This window comes from Perognathus longimembris, chromosome 3 (genome assembly GCF_023159225.1).
Source record: "Perognathus longimembris pacificus isolate PPM17 chromosome 3, ASM2315922v1, whole genome shotgun sequence".
NCBI classification, from domain to species: domain Eukaryota; kingdom Metazoa; phylum Chordata; class Mammalia; order Rodentia; family Heteromyidae; genus Perognathus; species Perognathus longimembris.
The window spans coordinates 10,567,509-10,586,139 of NC_063163.1; the positions used below are offsets into that span (position 1 = coordinate 10,567,509).

An 18,631-nucleotide genomic window follows, 5' to 3' on the forward strand; every position below is an offset into this window, starting at 1 on the left:
CACTTGTTAAGCCAAGGAACAACAAGATTAAACTCCAGGTCATTTGAAACAACAGCAAAACTAGGATCCTAGTTGTCAACTACTTATTTGTATATAAACCCTGGGTATACCTGTGTTTCCTGTACCTTTCATGCAGAGGAATTGGGAAAGTACAGATTATCTATGTCCTACAAAAGACTTTTGGAACACAATAAAGGACCACTTGTGCATGAATGCTGCCTCGTGAAGCCAAACATAATAAGAGCTACAGGAAGGTCAGGTGACTTAATTATTCCAGCCTGGAGGCTAGCTCACCGAGAAGCTAAGAATTTAGACTGCAGTCCAGTGGAATTCCCAATGCCCTTCACAGTAACCCACCCCCCCAAAAATCACATATTAATAAGGCCAGTGGTTCTTAGCAATTCCTTTCAAGCCCTGTTTTCTATACAGCCTGGCACATTCTTTTCAAAGAAGCGTGTTTATTCACATCAATTAGTTGAAACTTCACCTCCCATGGAAGAAATATTCCATGTGGTCTGGTGAAAACATTACCAATCTAGAAAAAAAAAGCTAACTGACTGATGGAAGAAATCATTTTATCAGCAAGGCAGGAAGAGATCTCAATCACAGACTTTTCTTCTTCTTTTGAGAACTATCCTTTTCAACTTAGACTTTTTTTTTTTTTTTTGGCCAGTCCTGGGCCTTGGACTCAGGGCCTGAGCACTGTCCCTGGCTTCTTCCCGCTCAAGGCTAGCACTCTGCCACTTGAGCCACAGCGCCGCTTCTGGCCGTTTTCTGTATATGTGGTGCTGGGGAATCGAACCTAGGGCCTCGTATATCCGAGGCAGGCACTCTTGCCACTAGGCTATATCCCCAGCCCCTCAACTTAGAAATATATCAGTTGCAGCATGCATCTACATAAACCTAGTTATATCAAAATGTTAGGGAAAATCTGTATGTAAGAAGGAGTATCTTACTGACCCAACCAGTTCTACATTTAAAAAAAAAAAAAAAGAAAATCTTGGGTTCCAGCTTTGTCTCAAAGGGAAACAAAACAGCTTTGACGGCCTATCACCCAGTCATGTGAGCAGGCACCTTTTCCAATTCTCTGTAGACAACTGATTTGTGTTATGCTCAGTTCCAAGAATCCACTGATGTGGTGTCTCAATGATCTATCTAAGTTGCCAATTACTGAAGGAGCTTTTTCCCTTTGCCAACTACCTATTTAGTAAAATGGCTGATGAGCATAGTAACACCTCATTGGTGGCTTTGCTTTGGCTCCTGCATTTGCTTCTGCTGGCGTACAATCCACCCCTGAGCGGTGGAGACATTCTCCCCTTCCTTACCTAGCTTCTCTCAACATTGCTTCTGTGAAAAGGAAATCATTATAGTTACTTCTATTGATTTTTCTTTTTTTGATACCTCATTTGACTAGATCACTCGCCCAGTTCTCAGCATCTTCTAAGCTGATGTCTTTGCCACACTGAATGTGAAAACAAGCTATCTCTGACACTGAAATGTACAGTTCACTCACATAGGGTGGTACGACAAAGATATGGTCACTTAGGGAAAGGATGATTTGAACAGACTATGAAAATAGCTGTCAATGAAGTTAGGAAAATACTGTGGGCTCACAGGAGTGGATGAGAATTAGGAAATGTCTAGGTCTCCACAGATTTTAGAGGTCAGTAGCTCCTAAAACAACCAATTCAACTAGGGCATTCATTAGAGAAGGAAAAAAAATATCCCTACGAATGCCATTATTCTCTTGAAGTAAATAACTGTAGCAGAAACTGAATGGAAACAATGCCTAGAAGTGCATTTGGCTTTAAGATGCTACAGAGTAACCACAGGCTGATTTTTCTGAGATCAAAACTGAAGAGAGAAGGTGAACATTTGGGAAAAGATGACAGGCATTCAGATTTACACTGGCTCTTTTCAAGGTGCCAGTAAAAAGACCACCTGAAATCAGGACTAATTAGATGACAGAGAAAGCAACATAAAAATTCAGAAGCTGCAAACAGGATTCCTAAGCGGTAAGCTAACAGAACTGGGAGGGTTGAATTCTAAGTCAGCGGCGAGGGGAACCAAGGCACAATCTATGTTATACTGTAGAACTACAAAGCTTAGAGGACTTCCAGAAACACGGTAAGAAGATCTGTTGAAACGATGTTGAAAAGGAATTTGATGCTTATATTTCCTACTCGAGGAGGGCAAATGCTCCTTTCTCTCTGATGCAGCAGACGGGGAGGCATATATTTATGTATGTATATGTATGTATGTATACATGTATACATGTATACATACATACATATACATATATATTTGAGTTGAGGGAGACTTGTTGCAAATAAAGTATCCAGTATCCTTACAAAAGCTGTCAGTGAATATTCCATGCTGAATGCTAAAATAACTCGTTCTTTCCTAACTATTTTTCTGTATTTAGCTCTGAAAACTCACAAAACAATGGCAGCCAGCCTTAAATTCTGTATACAAGAGACGGATTCATTTCTGACATCTGGTCAGTCCATGAGGAACAGCTTGAATAGCCTAATTCCTCATATATTCGCTGACATTTCCTCTGTAAAATGACTCCCTTCAAGTGTTTCCTAGTGAGATTCTTTGTAGACAAGCTTCATTTATAGTCTCAGAATTTTCCTGACTTCTTTTTCTCAGTGAGTTTGATGTTGTACAGAAAAACTACTCTTTGTTTTATGTTGATTTTGTGTGCTACTACCTAGTTAAAAATGTATAGGAGACCTAAGACTTTTCTAGTAGAGTCTTTAGGATCTTTTAAATGTAAATATATCCCTACAAACAGGAATAATTGATTTCTTTCTTTCCTATTTATACCCAATTCGTTTCTTTCTCTTGCCTATTTATTGCTCTGGCTAGCAACTCAAGCACTATATTGAATAAGAGTAGTGATACTGGACATCATTGGCTTTGATTTTGGGGGAAATTATTTTAGTTACAGTAAGATATGAATCTGCTTTTTAAAAAATTGCATTTCTTGGGCTGGGAAGATGGCCTAGTGGTAGAGAGCTTGCCTTGCATACATGGAGTCCTGGGTTCGATTCCTCAGCACTATATATATAAACATTCACACAGTGAGATCAAAAGAGGACATTTAGGAGAGGTTAATAAGGGTTCAATAGCTATGTGTGTATGGTCATATAAAATGGTGCTTATTGAAATAAGCTCCAAGAAATGGGAGCAAGAGGTTTTTTATTTTAGGGTTTGTTTTTTCTTTGCATTTTTCCCTGTTTTTCCACTTTTGTTGCTGTTTTTGATTTCTGTGCCTTTTGTCTTATGTGTAAGTTTATCTGAATCTGGGGATAGAAGGGGAAGCACAGAAACAGTGGGAAAAGGGTGAACTAAGTCAACAGTCATACTCACTAGATACTATGTTGGAAATGAAGTATACAACGCCCGGGGGAGGGAAAAAAACTGGGAGAAAATGAGGGAAGAGATGACACTGTTCAAAAAGAAATGTACTCAGTACCCGACTTAAGTAACTGTACCTTATGTAACAGCTATGGATACAATCTATGACAGACTTCTGGGATCTCAATCATCAATTTCTCTGAGTGGATCTGGAAGTACTTGGGTAAAATCTTGGTTCCAATGACAATGCTTCTCTGACGGCACGTGTCCATACCAAGAACGGTTACTGAACACTTACTGAGTGCTAGACACATGCATGCCAATGGCTTTTACATTTTTTCTTCATTCCATCATCATCACTCTTTGGCAAATAATGGAATTATTTTTTTTTTCCTTAGGAGAAGGAACCAGGGCCTAGAAATGCTAATTACTTGTCCTAGATTTCTGTATCACAAATGACAAAAAAGAAAATAAAAACCCTGCCCCTGGGAAGATTGGCTCCAAGAATCATATCCTGTATCCTGTCCACTGTCACGAAAAGCTGCTGGTTGATTATTAGTGCCTCGTTCCACGTTTTCCCTGGCAACACTGACTAGCCACACTTGAGTCTTGTCAGCAGCACCTCACTGCATGTGATCAGGCATAGTATCACCAAGTCATCACCAAGAACCTTCTGAAGAACATGCAATGTATCCATATTCTTGGCTCATCTGCTTTGTTATGGGAAGCAGCATTGTTGAAGTTCCCTTTAGCTGACTTTACCGTGCGTTGCCATTCTGTAATTGACCCGCTTTGAAGAATAGAACTAGAATGTTTCAACTAGATTTGCTTTTGTGATAATCTCATGGAGAGTGCTTCGGCTCCAACACAATGTTATTACATGGGCACAGGAAAAAGAAAAGCAACACAGACTGGCAGGAAGAAAACTGGAAATTATTGGCTTACAGAAATGAAAACACGGGGTGTGTTTCCAGGAGCTTAATCCATGCTCCGATGGTAGCAGCAGGACTCAGTTTTTCTCAGTCCATCTTGTATCTTCTAGAACGTCTGTCCTTGAGATCTCTAAATAACAGCATCAGCTCCAGGGCTTAAGCCTTCCCAGCAACTCTTATTTATAAATTTCATCAGAAAAAGTATGTATTTTAGGCTCTGCTCTGCCTAGGCCGAGTATTCTCTTTTTGCTTCATTGACAATTTTTCTACTTAGCTCTTAATAGTCAAATGTCAGCTTTCCTTTCTTTCTCTCCCAGGAACAAATCCTAAGTTTAGTAAGCGCTCAGCTCACCTTATGGTGCCCCATGTTTGTTTATTTGCCTGTGGAAAGGACTCCCAGAGGTCAAGGACCACCTCCCTGGTGTGTTCATGTGTACAGCTTCTAAGCACAGCTCCTAGTTAGTGTCTGGAAGAAAGGAAAGACAGAAGAAGGAAGGAAAGTGGGAAGAAAGTTGATTAAGGAAAAATTAAGAGAGAAAGGAAGGAAGGGAGGGAGAGAGGGGGTGAGAGAGAAGAAGGAGGAGGATGGAAGGGGATAGAAGAGGAGAGGAGAGGGAATAGACAGAGAAGGAGGAAGAAGAGGAAGGAAGGAAGGAAGGAAGGAAGGAAGGAAGGAAGGAAGGAAGGAAGGAAGGAAGGAAGGAAGGAAGGAAATAACTTATTAATTTAGAGAGTGGTTTCATTCATAGTCTCTTCTGATGAATATTTCTTTGGTTGGTGTCTGTCAACAATAAGCTCCTTCCCCCATGACACACAGTCTGTGCTGAATAATTCCTTAATTTATATAGCAAAGGCTTAAGAATGGAGGCCTTCAGCTGAGCACCATGGCTAAGGATCTTGGTTCAAAGCAAGCTGGGGCAGGAAAGACTATGAGATTTTTATCTCCAATGAAGCACCAGAAAACCAGAAATGTTGCTGTGGCTCAAAGTGGTAGAGGACTAGCCTTGAGCAAAAGAGCTTAAGGACAGCACCCAGGGCCTGAGTTCAAACCCTATGACAGACTAAATAAATAAATAGAATGGAGACCTTCAGAGGATAGAGTTCCCCTCTCTGCCCTGTGGCTTTCTGCACATGCGCATGTGGGTGGTGGGGTTGAACAGTCTAGCTATGTAGTCCAGGCTGACATCTAAATCAAAATCTTCCCTGCCTCTCTCTCTTAGGTTCTGGGATTCTTCCCCCCACCCCCCCTTCTCCTCCTCCCCCTCTTCACCTTCCTCCCCCTCCTCCCCCTTCCCCTCCCACCTCCTTGCACTCCTCCCTAGGAAGGGGCTCTACCATGCCCCCCCCACCAGCATTTTTCGCTTTTTAGCTTGGTTTGGCGGTATCATCTCCTACTTTTGCCAGCCTCAAACTGCAGTCCCCCTACCTCTGCCCCCGCAGTAGCTGAGATTACAGGTATGGGCTACCACCCTCTTTAAGGAGTCTTCTCCCACCACCTTTTATTTATTTATTTATTTAGCTGTCTTAAGTTAAAAAAAAATATTTTAGGAAAGAAAACCCCCGATTTACTGCTTGGGCTGCTTGAATAGTGTCCAAAACTGGTTTGAAAAGAAGAAAGTGCTAGAAGTAGATGTTGGTTAGAGGGATGCCAGGACATGAAAAGGGGTTGTTTCTATGACCCACTCCAATGCTAGTATTTTTTAAGCTTGTCGTCAGCACAGAACACACCCTGGCCTTCGTTACATGAAATGCAACGTTTGTCCAGCATTACCACACGCTCTGAGCTCCACTCTGAAGCATAGGGACTCGGCCCCTGGGCACAGGTGGCAGAGGGGCGAGACCACCAGATGTCTGGGGGATGGCCACCCAGGGCTGCAACTGACGCTGTGGAGGCCTCTGGGACCCCACCCCCACCCCACCTGCCCGCCAGCCCCCTTTGTGGCAGAAACTCAGCTGTTTTCCTTGGGTCCGATGGATTCCCTCAAAGGCTTCACCACCCACGACCCTCCCCTCTCCCATCCCTCCCTTCCAAGCCTGGCTAGAATTTGTTCTTGGGTAAGAGTTTCCCCAGTTTGGCCTGCTGGCCTGGGTCTCTCTCCACTCCGGCTACTGCAGAAAAATCTTGGACCCACAGTCCTGTGTAGAACCAGTTCCCTTCCCATCACTCCACTTTCTCAATACTTGTTTCAATGGATAAATAGAGCATGTCTCCTTGTTTCAGGCATCTTTGGTTTTATTTTTCTCTTCTCTTTTTGTTCTCTGTCGTTCTATCACCGGTCTTGCTTTTCTTCACCTAAAGGAAATCCCAGAAGTGCTTGGGTAAATGACACTAATCTGTGTTTATAGTATCTCACTTTACTGAATGCTGCCTTTGGTTCTTACAGCTGAGTGACTTTTGAATGTGTTAGGAGATTGGAAAGAGTTCTTGAAAAACTGGTTGTCAAATCCTAAATTCTGTAGAAGTTCCAAGAATCCCTGAACTTCAAAAAACAAAAGATCCCAACAATGACAAATGTTTTATTTTCTAGAAAATTCTTGTACCTGATAAATACATCATATTAACAGGATGATTTTATAGTTCAACTGTATTATTATTGTTGCTGTTGTTGTTGTTGGATGACAGCCTCCGCCGCACACTGGAAGCCTTTTTAATACCTTTATTTTGTACTTAGTGAACTGGTCTGAATACTTTGCGTCCAGTGGCAAGAATGGTCAGTAATGAAAGTAAATCTCAAATAAATACATCAATATCAACATCCTGGCAGCATAATTTATGAATTACCAATATTGAAAAATGTTCTTGACTGGGCAAAGATACTTGATGTGCTTATAAATAAAGTTTTGTCATCTATAAAATGTCCACATATAATTAATTGAAGGGGCTAGGAATATGGCCTAGTGGTAAAGTGCTCCTCTCGTATACATGAAGCCCTGGGTTCGATTCCTCAGTACCACATATATAGAAAAAGCCGGAAGTGGCGTTGTGGCTCACATGGTAGAGTGTTAGCCTTGAGCAAAAAGAAGCCAAGGACAGTGCTCGGGCCCTGAGTTCAAGCCCCAGGACTGGCAAAAAAAAAAGAAACAAACCCAAAAAATTAATTGACACGAGCTTAATATTCAAGGCCTAGAAAAGAGAAGATTAAAGAGCACCAGGTTCAGTAAATAAACAATTAAATGCTTAAGAAACCATTGTGTTTAGAGACAAGATTCTCATTAGGAAGTTGAAGCTTTTTTTTTTTTTTTTTTGGCAATTGTGGGGCTTGAACCCAAGGCTTGGGTGCTATCCTTGAGACTGGTATGCTACCATTTTGAGCCACAGCTCCACTTCCTGTTTTCTGGTGGTTAATTGCAGATAAGAGTCTCATGGACTTTACTGCCTGAGCTAGCTTTGAACTTCTATCCTCAGATCTCACTCTCTGAAGTAGCTAGGATTATAGGTATGAGCCCCCCCAGTACCTGGCTGAGACTATTGTTTTTATTTGATGGAAGCACAAAGTTTAAGAGTTCTGGCCCCAAATACAAATATTTGCACAATGAAAAAAATAAAGGATGCATTCATAAATACTAAGATGTGCTCCAAGGGGTGAGGACTACCATAGGCCTCTCAAAGGGGGGATCTGTTAGGTCAGAGGATGCTCAGTGGACAGGAGAGGGGAAGGTTGTCCTAAGCAAAATTCCCAGATGCAAGTCCCCAACTTTCTTCCTTTGTCAAAAGGCTTCGGTTGTAAGCCAGACCATCCTTCCAGTATTTTCCATGAAGAAAAGCCACCTCAGATATAGTTCATCTCTATCTCAGAGATTATGGTATGCTGGAATCTATTTGCCAAAATGTAAGAGAGCTTTCGCGCCTCGGTCATTTTCAAGAAGCCATTAACGACACATTTACATGAATACGGAGTTGCTTAGACCTGAACGTAGTTGAGTGCTCAATCTTGATATTTAAGATATGGCTGTGCTGGGTCCCACATATTTTTATGACCTAATAGAAACGTGGAGCTGGGTGCTGGTGTCTCACACCTGGAATCCTAGCTCCATAGGAAGATGAGATCTGGAGATCAAAGCCAGCCCAGGCAGGAAAGTCTGGGAGACTCTTGTCTCCCATTAACTACCAAAAAAAGCCAGAAGTGGTGCTGGGGCTTCCGTGGTCCAGCACCATCTCTGCGCCAAGAAAGCTGAGGAACCAAAAGAAAGAAATACGTCTAAACCATCACTGAACCTCTCCATCGGCACCCATCCTTATTTGTCAGGTTGAAGGCTGAGTCACTAGCTCTTGTCTGTCTTCAGAGCTGGCCAAACAGCATGGAGCTCTTAATAATCTCCTCAGGTTACGCCTTGTGGCATCCTTCGGTATACACAGCGCCTGTTTTCATGGGCTTCCTCCACCGTAAAACCCAGCACCCATACATGAATGGAGATGTGATACATGCATACAGAGAAACATGCACGAAACTTGGAAGGCGTTCTGCTATGTGAAAAGCCAATCACAGAAAGACAAACACCGTGTGATTCAGTTTTTATGACCCACCCAGAGCAGCCTGGTCAGTTGAGGTAGAAAGTACACTGGTGGTTGTGGGAGAAAGGAGGAAGGGGGAGTTAGGATTTCAATGGGTACGCAGTTTCAGTTTGGCGAGATGAAAAGGGACTGGTTGCACGCCAAGGGGAAGAGTCTGAATTTAAAATTGGTTAAGATGGTACTGTTCATGTGTACTTTTTGGCTACTTCAACGAAATATACTTTTAGAATAAGGAAAGGACGCGTGGCCACTGTACAGCTGGTGTTGATACTTGTCCTGGGAGTTGAAGTCGCCTTTGGAATACTCTGGATGCAGCTTGAGATGGTGTAGACTGAGCACCTGAGATCATGGAATGTAGAGCTTGGCTCCGGACTCCTCCTTGCGAGAAGTCAGGGAAATAATCATGAGAAGGTTCGCAGAGGATGCTGGGAGCTGCAAGACGTGCCAGGCCATGACCTAGACCTATTAGATAATTGTTCAAACATCCCCGCCTTCCTAACTCTCAAGTACCTGAAGTATCCTCAACAAAAGGAGCTGTGCTTTTGTATTCTTTTACCGGCTGTTTTATTTGAACAGGTTGTTTATTTGAACAGGCTGTACATGTTTTTCCTTTGGTGGGCTTTAACAAGCCATTTTGAATTCCATTTCCCTCCTTGTGGTGGTTTAAGTTTAATATCATCTCCATTTTTCTTAATGGTCAGGTCTGTCAACGTCGTTTTTCTTTTCTAAAGACCTCCTCCTTCTTTTCCCCTTGATGTTTGTTCCAGAATTTTTCCTCCCATTCAGTGGCCTGCTTTCTTTTGAGAGAAAGAAAAGAAACCCACAATGTGGGGCAATTTATTTGCTGGCTGCAAAAGTGCTGACCAGGTTTTAAGCCCTTGGCTTGTCCAGCTGGCCCTCATTCCTCACCTGTTACATAAAAGGGACCCTTAGCTCTTGAACTTGAAGCAGGACGATTGTGCCGCCATGTCACTGTTCTGGGGTCGTTTGGCAAGGGGAGATGCGGACAAGCACTTGCTGTGAATGTTCAGCCAGGATGCTCCACGAGTTGAAATGTGCATGCGCAGAGCCGGGGTAGTGGGCTTCTGTCCTTGTGTGGCTACTCTGGCCTTTCTAGCCAGAATAACAGCTCTGCTTCCTGCCAGGGCTGGGGGAGGGGGTGGCTGGCAGGAGTCCTGGACCACTTCTGATTCCCAGCACACATTTGCTTCATCTCTAGTAGGGTTTTCTTCTGGGTCTAAGTCACCGCCCCCACCCCCACCCCAGAAGCCTGAGAACTAAAATCAGGCTCGATCCTGACTCAATTGTAAAATTCACTGTGCAACCTAAACAGAAATGAAACGCTGGCAGATAGGACAGGAAACAAACGCCCATTCACTGTTAGTTAGCCTTTGCTTTTTCTCATTCTTCTTTTTCTTCTTTCCTTCCTTTCTTTCTCTCTTTCCATCTATCTCTTTCCTTCCTTCCTTCTTCCTTCTCTTCTTTTTTGTGTACAAGTCCTGGGGCTTGAAGTCAGGGACTAGATGCTGTTTCTGAGTTTCTTTTGCTCAAGGCTAGCACTCTACCACTTGAGCCACAGCTCTGCTTCCAGCTTTTTGGTGGCTAATTGGAGATAACAGTCTCAATGACTTTCCTGCATGCCTGGCTTTGAACTAGGATCCTCAGATCTCAGCCTCCTGAGTAGCTAGGATTATAGGTGCGAGCCTCTGGCTCAGCCTCTCTGTAGGTATCTTAAAGAATGGATGATTCCTATTGGGAACTCACAGGTTCTATAAAGTCCTGCAGTGAAGAAATCTATTCATATCTACTTAACCAAATGTGTCTCAAACATTTTTGACCGTGGTAAATCTTTTGCTTATAAATGTCTCAAAGACCACACTTGGGCGATACAACTGAACATGAATCATGCAACCCTGTGCTTGTAACAGTCCAGTGAAGTCAGAAAGTCATAGAGGGAAAGGATTTTAAATGAAACCAAGAGGATTGAAGCAATGCAGGTGGAGCTTAGGAAAAGTAGGCACGGGTCTGTGTCTGGGAGGAGAGGTGGCCAGTGCCATTGTAACAGAGAAAAGAGCCCGGGGTTCCCGAAGAGCCAGAGAAGATAAGGGAAAACTATGAGGAAGCTGTTTTGGGCGGTAATCTGGTGAGACAAAACTAGAGAGAAGAGTTCAAAGCCTTTCCAGGGCAGAGAATTTGATGATAAGGTGTGGTAGAGCCGCTGTTTAGCAAGTACAAGGTTAAATCCCAGTATGGGGGGCAGGGGGCGGAGACAAAGAAAGAAGAAAGAAAGAAAGAAAGAAAGAAAGAAAGAAAGAAAGAAAGAAAGAAAGAAAGAAAGAGAGAGATAGAGAAGGAAGGGAGGAAGGAAAGAAGGAAAGAAGGAAGGAAGGAAGGAGAGGATGGAGAGAGATAGATGGAAAGAGGAAGAAAGGAAGGAAAGAAGAAGAAGAATGAGAAAAAGCAAAGGATAGCTAACAGCGAATGGTCATTTGTTTCATGGGGGGGAGGAAGGAGGGAGGAAAGAAGAGGCAGAAGGAGGAGGGAGGGAAAGGTAGAGGAAGAGTGGGAGGGAGGGAGGAAAGAAAGATGGAAGGGGGAAAGGAAGGGAGGAAGGAAGGAAAGAAAGAAAGGCAAGGCAAAGCTCTGAGAGGAGACAGTTAACCTTGGACAGCTCTGGTTGTGAGCAACAGTTGGCTTGGGTGAAAGAAAAAGACTGGGCAGTAATGTTCTCTCGAAACTGCAGTCTCTCCTTTAGTTCCTTCCTCCCTTGCTTCCTTCCTCCCTCCCTTCCTTCATTCTCCTCTTCCTCTTCCTCTCCTCCTTCTCCCTGCCCCTCCCCCCCCATATTCAGGCTCAAAGTCCTCCAAATCCTTGGACACATGGAACCTTCTAGGTTCTCTCAAAGGTGGCCGCAGCTGTTCATAGACCCCCACCCCTCTGTGTGCAAATCCTGCGTCTGTGCCAGGCCACCATGGATTGTTTTGTAATCAGTGTGTGTGTGTGTGTGTGTGTGTGTGTGTGTGTGTGTGTCCCAAACACTCTCTAAACTTGCATTCGAATGGAACACACTACGTCAAAGCCATCTTGCCACAGGGTAATCAGGCAAGTTCTCAGCTTGGTCGGAGGGTGCGGAAGCGACACTGCTGACACCTGGGGCTCAGGTCACCAACAACATGAAACCTGTGGCAGCGGTGCCATACTGAGCATGACCACCGGGGGGCAGCAGAGTCTAAGCGGCCGTGTGAGAATGGAGGAAACATGGAGCAAGGCCCTGTCTAGGAGGTTCTGGGTTAAGGTCACAGTGCAGGCCGCTGACCTCACCCGGCAAGGTTCCAGCGTCACTGTGCTTCTGCGCGTGCATCTTTGCTACCAATCCTAGCTGCGTGGATGTCCTTTTCTGTGTTACTTGTAATGCTCCTAGCTGTCCATTTTGAGGCTTTAGCGTCTGAATATAAGCTGGCTATACCAAACCATCACTTGCTTTGGGGGGGCAGAGGGGGCTGCCTCCTTCATGCCCACAAAACCTTGCAGGTGTCTTCCTCCTGGGGGACGGGGTGGAAAGCCACAGAAGCAAACCCACAAGCCCAGACTGCTGGGCCGTAGCCACCTCCACTTACTGGTGGCTCTTCCCCAACGAGCCACTCTGCCCCCGCCCCCTCCCCATCACCCTAGGTACCCAACAACTCAGTCTGCTGAAATGCTCTAGGCCAGCCAACCTAAACTCTCGCGTCCTGCCTCGCCCCTTCCTTCCCAAAGCAATCACAGTGAACGATCAAAGGCTTCACTGGGGTTTCCTGAACCTCCTCCACCCCTGACAGGCCCTCCTTTGTGTTTGGACACCATGGTTCCTGTGGTGGGGGTGCTACCCCACCCCCACCCCCTCAGGACCCGCGAGGGACAGCTGTCTTTCCACCTCAGTGGAAAGGGTTCCCACCAGGGAGCATCCTGACCTGTGGGCTTCACCACACCTGGGTCACAACCAAGACAGATTTGGGCTCTCCTTCTGGGGTCGGGAGCATGGTTGCCTCCTGAGTCTTCTCCATCCTAACTCCTGGTCCAGGAGGAGTCCGGACCTATCTGGTGCCCACTCCACTGCCCGTGGTGTGGGCGTGCACAGGAAAGAGCTTTACTTGATGGCGACTGAGCAGGTGAATGAAGGCGGTGAGACAGCTCCGAAGCTGGCGCCTGAGACCCAAGCTGACCAAGCTGATTGAGTCAACGTTGTGGCTTTGCCTGCAATTTTGCTGGGGGGACTAAATGAGATAATACATGCTAAGAATCCTCTTTGCTCTGCACAGTGGCATCGCCCTCTGTCTCTCTGCCTCCTGTTCGTTGTGGACGTCTGGCATTCCAGCCCTGTCCTGCACACGTGTCCTGGGGGTCCTACTTACTCCCAGGGCTTCCGATCTCTGGATATGTCCCTGCAAATCCTGTGTTGAAATCCTTACCCCCCAGGGAATGGCACTGGGAGGTGAGACTGTGGGGAGATGGTTAGATCCTGGAGCCCCCCCTGTCCAAATGGAGTTAGTGCCCTTCTCAAGAAGGCCCCAGAAAACTGTCCTCCACCACGGAAAGACACATCTAAGAGGTGCTACCAGTCAAGACAGGAACCCGCACCAGCTGCAAATGTCACTGATTTGGTAGTTCCAGCCCTGCACAGCAGTGAGACATAAACTTCTGTTATGCTGTCTTAAGGAATTTTGTTCTAGAAGCCTGGGTAGACGAAGATACTAGCTCCCACTCTCCTCGTGAGCTCCGGATACATCTAACCAAACACCACCATCTTGTCTAGCCTCCCCCCCCCCCCCGCCCCAAATAGGTCACACTGGACCCCTCAGCTCCCCCCCACCTCAAGCCAGCTCACCTCTCCTCCACCCGAGGGCTGCACAGTCCCAGAGGAGGACATGGCCTGGGAAGAGGCCGTGCTTCCTGGGGGTCACCTCTGTGTTTCCTCCCATGGGCTACACATGGCGAGTTCTCATCCCTCCATGAGAAACTCGGAGCGGCCATTTCAGAAGCAAGTAGGGAACTCCTTGAGCCATGAAGACCGTAACCACAGGTCACACTGGAAGTTCTCGCGAGCATCCCCACAGGATGTTGTTCCAAGCTTCTCCAGCAAGTGCCTTCTAATTGATCTTGAGGGACTTGGCTTAGAATCTCTCTCTCTCTCTCTCTCTCTCTCTCTGTCTCTCTCTCACACTCACTCTCTTTTTCTCTCACTCTCCTTGCCATTAGTGGATTCGAACTCTGGCCCTCTACCACTGGAGCTATGCCTCCAATACAGTATTTTTGCTGGTTCATTGGAAATAGAGTGTCTCACACTTTTCTGCCTGGGCTGGCTTTGAACTACAGAAGATCTCATCCTCCTGAGTAGCTAGCATAATGCTAGGTAGGAGCCACAGGGGTCCAGCCAGAGTCTCCAATTTTATATTGTACCAGTTACCTGTTCTGGTCAATATGTTACCTGGACAAATGAAAATAAAATAGATAATACAATCTATCTTGCTAGGTATTTGGAACCAATTATTAAAAATTTTACCAAATGCCTAACTAAATGTATCATTGGCATGTTTTTTTCCTTACATATGTTGAGTGTTGAGACGAAGCTTTAGTAGGCCTCCTTGGCTCACAGTAAAGATGATGGCGCCGTTGATTGCCGACACATCGTGAGTGAAGGACCAGGACACCACTGCACCAAAGACAGCATGGCTTGTAACTGTCCCAGCTGCCACCTCAGTCTGTGATTTGAGGCAAGTTACTAGGCCCTGCGGGACCTCAGGTTCCTCCTCTGTAAACTGAGCTGACTAAACCAGATGACCTCAGGGCCCGGTTCCAGTCCCTCCTCTGCGGCTTTAGGACTCTGCCCTTTCTTCCATCACACCACAGCTCCATGAGTGACCAGTTGAACAATTGATCATTAGCGAGGATGGAGCTAAATATACTAACTATACATGGTTGAGTTAAAACAAACGCCAGTAATGTAACTGTGCATACATCCTTCCCTGAATGAGCAGAAAACTGAGTTAATAAGTAGTTGGCTACAGCACTTGAGTCCTGACCCCTTCAGAACATACCAATGCTGCCTTGAGAGTCGGCTAGAAGTTCTGCTGTCAGCTGACACGAGGCGCCTTACCTGTTTCTATTTATAAACCACACAATGGGCCCAGCCACTCCTAGTGGGTCTTTGCCAAGAATAAAAACTGAAAAGCAAACTACTCAAAGACATTTGAAAACTTTTTTTTTAACTCAAAGGAACTGTGGGTTTCAGTAATTCTTTTTTAGCCCATGCTTTCCTTCCAAGATTATATTTTCTCACAGTGTCATATTATGAAACAGTAATTGATTAAGTAGAAAAATAAATCATTTCTTTTACATTAGAAGCCAAGGTCTTGAGTTTAAGGAAGAGATTTTTTTTTAAAAAATCAAAGAAGTTAAATAAAATTTATGTCCGTTGGGAATATTTGGGTAAAACCTTGCTGTGTCTGCCTTAGGGAACACATTCTTCCTGACTGATTCCGTTGGAAGGCCTGGCTGAGCACTCCTAGCACCCACAATGCACTTTCTAAATACCACGTCCCACTAATAGGAGCAGATTGCCTTAAAGAAATGTCTGCTTCGAATTTAGGAAGAAGGCTGGAACATCCTGTCAAATGAGTTGGCTCTTGAGGAAGCTATCAAAGACAATGAGATTGTGACCAAAACAGCAACGAAAAAAGATTTAGAAAATAAGATGAAGAGCCCACTGACCAGAGATATGGTCAGTTCGGCACCAAAAAGAACATGAACCGTAAAGACCAAAACATGTTGAATATAGTCAAAATCTCTGTTGGGTGTGGTGGCATACACCTGTAATCCCAGCACTTGGGAGGTAGAAGCCTAAGGATGTAGCCTAGGCAATAGTTAGATTCTGTCTCCAAAAAAAAAAAAAAAAAAAAGATGAAGAAAACGAAAATTCTACGAATTCACATATTTTTCAACTTACAATCTAGGAAGCTGGAAATGTACTTTATTCAAGTAAACACTGGGAAATACAGAGGAAAAAAACCTAAGTAATTATTTTACCTGTCACCTGTAGCTCTGTATTAAAGTTATTATTGAAGGGCAACCAAACAGTCTAGGAAACAAATTTCTACTTTTGAAAAAATCCAAGCTAGTAAGTGCGGAGGGACTGATAGAATACAGGACTCCACAGGCTCTCTTGGGATAATGGATGGAGGGAAATGGATTTTCGTGGTTGCTGAAGGATTGGGTAAAAACTGATAGAGAATTTCACACACACGTGTGTGTGTTCAACCAGGGTATTGCTACATAGCAGCCCCACTCTTGGGCATCTACCCAAAAGATTACAAACAAGAAAACACTAAAGCCACCAGCACAATAATGTTCATCGCAGCACAATTTGTCATTGCCAAAATATGGAATCAACTCAGATGCTCCTCAGTAGACGAATGTATCAGGAAAATGTGGTACATATACACAATGGAATTTTATTCCTCTATCAGAAAGAATGACATTGCCCCATTCATAAGGAAATGGAAGGACTTGGAAAAAATTATACTAAGTGAAGTGAGCCAGACCCAAAGAAACATGGACTCTATGGTTTCCCTCATATGGAATAATTAGCACAGGCTTAGGATAGTCACAGCAGAGGATCACAAGAGCCCAATAGCTATGCCCTTATGAACACATAAGATGATGCTAAGTGAAATGAACTCCATGTTATGGAAATGAGTGTTATATCACTGCTGTAATTACTTTCAACATGCCATGTGAAACAGTACCTTTTTCTTTTTCTTTTTTTTTTTAAGATCCTCTTGTATCCCCTTCCTGTGGTTGTACCTGCACTATCACTGTATCTCATCTGAGTACCCTGAATACTGTATATACTGGTATTAGAACTAGGGAAGGGAAAGAGAATATCAAAATCGAGAGATAAAGGACAAAAAGACAAATGACTCCAAAAGCAATACTTACAAAACCATTTGGTGTAAACCAACTGAACAACTCATGGGGGGAGAAGGAAGGGGGGAGGGGGAGGGGGGAATGAAGGAAGAGGTAACAAATTGTACACGAAATGTTCCCACTGCCTTACTTATGAAACTGTAACCCCTCTGTACATCACTTTGACAATAAATAAGTAATTATTTTTTAAAGGGAGGGAGTGATAGAATATAGGACTTCACAGGCTCTTGTGGGATAATGGATGGAGAGAAATGGATTTTCATGGTTGCTGAAGGATTGGGTAAAACCTGATAGAAAATTTCATAACGAACAGACAAGGCTAGGATATCTTAGCTTGCAAATTATGCTTCATATCTAATGATGTTATGGAAATACTGTTAATTTTTGGATGGATACTTGTGTATGTGTGTGTGTGTGTGTTCTTTCGTGAACCAGTGTCTTGCTACATAGCCCAGTCCATACCACCACACTCAGATTATGAATATATTTTCTTTGCCTCCCAAATGATATAATTTCAGTCCTCCTCATCTATTTCAATAAGAAGACTTACACTTAAAGTCATATTCATTTACCAGTAGTAGTTTTTAAAAGGTATCGGAATTCATAGGTTCTGGTCCAAGCTGCCCCCATTGCTTCTTGCCTTGGTATAAAGTCCAGGGAGTGGCCTGGACAATCAGTCTCTCCTAGTCATGCTTTGTCCATCCACATTATGTATCAGACACACTTCTGAAAAAAAACTACAAGTGATGAAATACTTTCCAACCTAATTACATGACACCCAAACCGGATGTCTGGAGGTAGAAAACTCCAGGCAAAAGCCACTTTCAGCAGACATAAAAACCCTCAGTAAAAGCACTAGAATGCATCAATCTGCAGGTAGAATGATATACCTAAACATGGTCAACATGGCAAATTTTGCATTATAGATATTCTCATCACAATTTTAGCTTTTGGCTTCCTAGTGGGTCATTGAATTAAACCCCAGGAGAGGCTCAGGGGCCTTGAGTGTATCCGGGCTTTCCATTTGGTGAGAATCCTTTCTTGGGAGACACACACAGGCCAGCTCAATGGCATTTCCCAGGATGTGAGGGCCACCAAAAGATAGTCTGTAACTGGAAGGAAGGAAGGTAATTCCTAGTGCTAGAGTCTTTGAAACTGGAGACGGAAGGTAGGAACAGAACAAATCCTTGTAGCAATTCTCACACAGAAACAAGACTCCTCTGTCAGTTTCCAAGAATGGGAAGAAATCAGACCAAATCAGGGAAATCATGATTGTGTTGGTCTTCTTGAAGTTTCTACACATGTGGCTTGTCGAAGAAAAGCATTCATTTGTATACAACGTGAACTCCACAATGCGGACAATGCTTTAGGAAGCAGATTTCACAAGGTTGTGACACCTGAGCATTTAATGGAATTCAACACGTTGTTTGTTGGTGGTTTCACCATCGGTTCTGCTGGAAACTGTAATAATCTCCAGAGATGTGGACACACCAGGAGGCAGGTCTGCCACCAGACAGCCCGTGTTTAAGACACAGACCTGCTCCAGAAGCAGGAAAATCCATGTGTGACAACAGAGCTAGACGCAAGACAGATGCAGAGCAACCGTGGCGGCATAAAGGGCAGGCTGAAGGGTTTTTGTAGAGGAATTTGATGCGTTTGGCTGGGAACTTCTTATTTACACCAAGGACATCCCTCCATTTGTTTTATATGCATATATGTGTGTATAGATCACCTTTCTTCTATCCCTCCCTCCCCCTTGCTTCAATCGTGCCTTCAAATATGAATCTCTCTTGAAGAACAGACCCAACAACATGATGAAGAAGCGTACTGGGTTATTTGTTGTTGGACTGTTCAGTGC

General features: G+C 44.2%; 1 protein-coding gene and 2 long non-coding RNA genes across 3 annotated transcripts in view; all 3 read right to left on the reverse strand.

Moving 5' to 3' along the window:
- The window catches only part of Cldn10 (claudin 10), an 84,103-nt gene that overhangs the window by 49,367 nt on the left and 16,105 nt on the right, over positions 1-18,631 (reverse strand). The window lies entirely within an intron of this gene.
- LOC125348166 overlaps positions 1-18,631 on the reverse strand; it is a 35,073-nt gene that overhangs the window by 2,635 nt on the left and 13,807 nt on the right. The window lies entirely within an intron of this gene.
- LOC125348167 lies at positions 2,128-17,542 on the reverse strand. Its single transcript, XR_007210313.1, has 3 exons — positions 17,320-17,542; positions 12,419-12,427; positions 2,128-2,137 (listed from the first exon to the last, which is right to left on the reverse strand). It is a non-coding gene; the product is annotated as an uncharacterized LOC125348167 (long non-coding RNA).